The following is a 6,000-nucleotide window of genomic DNA, read 5'->3' as shown; positions in this document are numbered from 1 at the left end:
TGTCTCTTAGACCCTATCCCAACGAGGCAACTCAAAGAAGCGTTACCCATGGTTAACACTTCATTACTATATATGATCAATATGTCCTTATTAACAGGTTATGTACCGCAGTCATTTAAAGTAGCAGTGATAAAACCTCTTCTGAAAAAACCGACCCTCGATCCTGAGGTCTTAGCAAACTATAGACCTATATCTAACCTTCCCTTTTTATCCAAGATCCTTGAGAAGGTAGTTGCTAATCAGTTATGTGATTTTCTACATAGCAATAGTTTATTTGATGACTTTCAATCAGGATTTAGAAAGCATCATAGCACAGAGACGGCACTGGTGAAAATTACTAACGACCTTCTAACTGCTGCAGACAAAGGACTTGTCTCCATTCTTGTTCTACTAGATCTTAGTGCTGCATTTGACACTATTGACCATACAATCCTGTTACAGAGATTGGAACACTTAGTTGGCATTAAAGGAATCGCTCTAAGCTGGTTTAAGTCCTATTTCTTTGATCGATCTCAATTTGTTAATGTTAATGATAAATCCTCCAAGTACACTAAAGTTAGCCATGGTGTTCCACAAGGCTCAGTGCTTGGACCAATTCTATTCTCCTTATATATGCTTCCTCTTGGTAATATTAACTCAATTAACTTTCACTGTTATGCGGATGACAACCAATTCAACCCGGTCTCACGCCAGGTCGTGTAATAGTCACGTTATTTTGATTCATAAATTCGTGTACAGGTTACGATTTTGACGTTTTTTTCGTGTATATGCAACGACTTTTGAACGTGTACAGGTCACGCTTTTCGAACCTGCTCTGGGTGACGCGACACCGGGGAAATGAGGCGCCACACGCCGGCCAAAACAGCGGGACGGGCCGCCACTCGCGATCCACCGGCCACACGCCGGCCAAAACAGCGGGACGGGCCGCCACTCGCGATCCACGGACCGCCACTCGCAATCCACCGGCGCAGGGGCACACAACAACGGGGAAATGAAACGCCGCACGGCGGCCAAAACAGCAGGACGGGCCGCCACTCGCGACCCGCGCAGGGGCACACAACAACGGGGGAATGAAACGCCACAACGGGGAAATGAAACGCCACAATAACGAGACGGTTGGGGTTAGGAAAAAAAAAGAACAGGGAAAGGAACCGTCACACGCGGGACACGCCGACAAAGGAACTGCCACACGCGGGACGCGATCCCCGGTCTCCGGGGTGAAAGTCCTGTGTTTTCAACTACTCGCTACCGTCAGCGTTCTGGGATCACGAAATCTGCTTCCCATTAAAATGCATTGCTTTCAATTTCGTAATCGCCACACGAAAAAAACGGCATTTACGTAACCTGTCCACGACTTAATAGATTACAATAACGTAACTATATAACGAACTGGCATGAGACTGGGCTGCCCAATTATACTTGTCAATCAAACCAGACGAAACCAGTCAGCTAGCTAAACTTCAAGCGTGCATTAAAAGATATAAAATCATGGATGACCTATAATTTCCTTATGTTAAACTCTAACAAAACTGAAGTTATTGTGCTGGGCCCTAAACACCTCCGAACCTCATTATCTAAAGACATAGCTACTCTGGATGGTATTGCCCTGGCCTCCAGCACTACTAACAGAAACTTAGGAGTTATTTTTGATCAGGATATATCCTTTAACGCCCATCTAAAACAAACCTCAAGAACAGCCTTCTTTCATCTTTGTAACATTGCCAAAATTAGGAATATCCTGTCTCAAAACGATGCTGAAAAGCTAGTCCATGCATTCGTTACTTCCAGGCTGGACTACTGTAATTCCCTACTGTCAGGTTGCTCAAATAAGTCCCTTAAGACTCTCCAGCTGATCCAGAATGCTGCAGCACATGTTCTCACAAGAACTAAGAAAAGAGATCATATATCTCCTGTGTTAGCTTCTCTGCATTGGCTTCCTGTAAAATCCAGGATTGAATTTAAAATCCTTCTCCTGACCTACAAAGCTCTAAATGGTCAAGCACCATCATATCTGGAAGAGCTCCTAATACCTTATTGTCCCACTAGAGCACTGCACTCCCAGAATGCAGAGTTACTTGTGATACCTAGAGTCTCTAAAAGTAGAATGGGAGCCAGAGCCTTTAGTTATCAGGCTCCTCTCCTATGGAACCAGCTCCCAATCTGGGTTCGGGGGGCAGAAACTGTCAAGACATTCAAGAATGAACTTAAAAATCTCCTATTTGATAAAGCTTATAGTTAAGTAGTGAGGAATTGCAGTTTCCACATAACTGGCCCACCTGCTTCTCTTCATAATTGTTAGATTAATAATATATAACAAAAGTAGAGGGAGGCAGGCCAGCACAGCCCAATCCGGCAGGGGAGAGTTCCAAGCCCGAACAAGCTACCTCTCCTTATGACCTGTCTCTCTTAGTTACGCTGTTATAGTTTTAGACTGCCGAGGGACTTCCTTCCTTTGACACACTGAGCTGCTCTCTCCTCTCCCTTTCTATTACCATTTGTGTGCATCCCGTCCCAGAAATGCTTGTTATTAATCCTAGCTTCTGGGGAGTTTACTCCCCAGAGTCCTTATGGTTTTTCCCCCAGCGTATTTCCTTGGAGAACGTTGGCACCAAGATCCTGGTTGCAGCTGTCGCCGTGGTCCTGCTGCACTCCCTGCTGAGCTCCGCGGTGCCCTGCAATGTTATGCTTCGTCCTGCTGAACCCTGCTGCTTCCTGCTACGTCCATCCATGCTCTGCTGGGCCACGCTACATCCTGTAACGCCCTGCAACGCACTGATATGACATGAACTACTACGACTACCATTTGAAGTCACTGTTCCATTATTAATGTGACTATTATCGCCACTGTTCATCATATCCCCAACTGGCACCGTCAGACACCGCCTACCAAGAGCCTGGGTCTGTCCCAGGTTTCTTCCCAAGAGGGAGTTTTTCCTCGCCACTGCACTTGCTCTTGAGGGAATTACTGTAATTGTTAGAATTGTTGGGGCTTTGTAAATTATAGAGTGTGGTCTAGACCTACTCTATCTGTAAAGTGTCTCCAGATAACTCATGTTATGATTTGATACTATAAATAAAATTGAATTGAATGGGACTCTACTCTATTTAATTTTTTGGGCGACAATACAGATTAGTGCAGCCTGCTGTTATGGAGATGATACGGGCGCGCAGTATTACGTGACCGGCGCTCAGGTCTTTGGTTGTTTGCTGAACTTTGCGTAGCGCTTTTGAACCGACTAACGTCTGTGTCAGCGGCTGCTTTTTCTCCAACGGTCGGCCACTCGTTGGTGGCTCTGGGGGCTTCAACCTTTAGCTGTGTTGTCGATGAGAGAGAGAGAAAAGGAAGCAACTCAGAGATTGCCGTAAAGCAGTATCTCTGGCTGTACAATGTGTATGACGTCATTGACATTTTAAAAGGCTTTTTAGAACAAAAAAGCTAAAAAAATCTAACACCCAGCAGTGTGTTTCGAATGCAACATTCAAATTACTAGACAAAAAAATTATATCCTGAGAAAAATGGATTTTGAGGGGTATAGCTCCATAGACCTCCATTCATTCTGCACTCGCCTGTGAGCGCCCTCATATGGATCCAGAGTGGAACTGCAATCAGTTCAGAAGCCAGAAGTTTCCCAAGAGTGGAAGTTCCCCCCTTATTAGACATTCTCTGGCGCCCCTATACTTTGTCACCTTACTTCCTGTTTTGCTGTTTTTTAACTATTACAGCCACTAGAGGGCGCTGCCACTATAAACTGAAATATGAGTCGTAATTGCTGCTGAACAAACAACCTATGGGAGCGTTTTTCGGAGAAGGACTGTCTCCACCAGACATATTCTTTAAATGTACCCATAGGACAAATGTGCATCGTCAATTTCAGTCCACTGAAAGTGTTGTTTTTACCAGTGACACGCTAATTGTTATTCTAAATGTATGATAACATTACCCTAACTAACCCAAACCCTTTACCCAGAAACAGCACCGAAATCGCCATGCCAAACTCACCAGACTCCATTTAAAAAAATCACTGAAACAGTTGTTTGTTTACAAGAAAACCTAACAACATACCTATATAATACAGCAGTAGTGTCCCATGCTGTGAATGGAGCGCACGTTGGCATAGCTGCAAGCTTGTTAACAACTAATATATTAACCCAATTTACAGCGTATGGCTGTCAGCACTGTCCCAGTAAGAGCAAAGTCTAGAGTTACCAGTCTGACAGCTAAGTCACATGATCTGAAAAGGTTACATGACTTCCATCATCGAGGTGGCAGAGCTCGGCAGCCTCACTTGTGAAAAAGCTTAAAGTGTTTTACAGCACACTTATGTTTAAGTTTAATGAGCACACACTGAAAGCAGACACTGCATTGAATATGAGCTGTGTGTATGACCTTCTCTGTAATGACTGGTCATCTGTGTGACAAGCCACATCATAAATATCTGATGTTAGATGACCTGTGAATCCATGTCCGTTGACACAGACACGATGAGCTTGGGAGATGAGAAAGTTTTAGCGACAGTGAGTGTAAAACCGCTGGTGTGCAGTCAGGCTGTGTGAAAATAAAATAAGACTAAAAGTCTAAAGACACACTAACAGCTCAGGGGGTCCAGTGCCATTACAATCAAAAATCCAATAGTGGTGACAGAACAAATATACTGAGCATTTTACTGTTATTAGAGCCTGACGGTGGCACTACACAAGGTAATAGGGTCACTAAAATCAAATGGGTTTATCCCCTTGAAAGCATGAATGTGCAGAGAAATGTTCACGGTTAACTTCCAGTTGTATTATAAAATACATTGTGTGAACAGATGACATGTTTTCCTGAGGGTCACACTGTAAGAAGTATCCAAAATGGAAACAGTTCATCCTCTAGAAAACAGAACTGTATCATGTCAATCCCATCATTACATTTCTATAGTACATGAGGACGTTTTGGTCTGACCATGGGGTTTGAAGAAAGTTCAACAAAACATTAAGGATTATAGCAGATTATTTGGCACTCTGGCATATGCTTTATGAGTTACACTGCCATATGAAGAGTTGATTTTGTGCTGATTGTTATTGCATTCGTTTGTAAGTTCGCCAAACTGGCCTTTTAAGCCTAACTTAGTCTGGATCAACAATTTCCAGGACAAAGCCCGAGCTGTCAGGCTTTGCCCCTTCCCTTCTACTCTTTGTATGTTGCCGTTCTCAAACTTCCTTTGCTTCGGGAAACAACAACAAACTTCACGCTGAAAATGTCAAGTTGTGAAGAAGATTTGGATGGTGCAACAAGGCAGGCCTGCTTGGTTCTTTCGGGGAATGATTGTAAAGATTTACAAAGAATATGTTTACGGCATTTACTGTCTAACTGGTAAGAGCCAATGAGGTTTGACCATGTATCCAGCTACTTTAAATAGGTCACGTTACTGTATTGTGTGAACAGTTTTATGCGCCGTGTTCTTTTGCGTGATGCAAATGGTCCAACAAAACAAGTTCCTTCCTGAGACCATTTTGCAGAGGATTGAGAGAATTTTATAGAAAAGATTTGAAATCCTATCTTATAGACACATTACCAACAGCTTGACAGTTGTTCTGCAGTAGACCATTGTGAATTAGTTTTGTAGAACTTTCTGTTTTAAGATAAGTGTGGGATACACCTGTGTACTACCGGTTTGCATGTGAACACACAATTAGATGAGTGCTTAAAAGTGTGGATATTAGGATAGACCTGTGGGTTGCAGACTGAGGCTACGTCCACACGTATGAAACCAATTTTTTTTTCCCCGTCTTCCCTGGCATCGTTTCAAGAATAGTTGCGTCCAAACGGATCCATTTGTAAATGACTCAACACGCTACTTCATATTCATATTCTAGGCCTATAGGTGGCGCTGTTTCTGCTACAGAAATTCACCAAAAACTGAGAAGAAGAGGCGGAGCATGCGCATAAAGCTTGCGCGCTGTATACAAACAGACAGTAGAAGAAGAAACCAAACGGGTTGGATGAAAATGGCTAGTGCA

Source organism: Perca fluviatilis, chromosome 8 (genome assembly GCF_010015445.1).
Source record: "Perca fluviatilis chromosome 8, GENO_Pfluv_1.0, whole genome shotgun sequence".
Lineage (NCBI taxonomy): Eukaryota > Metazoa > Chordata > Actinopteri > Perciformes > Percidae > Perca > Perca fluviatilis.
Note: the sequence above shows the minus strand (reverse complement) of the source record.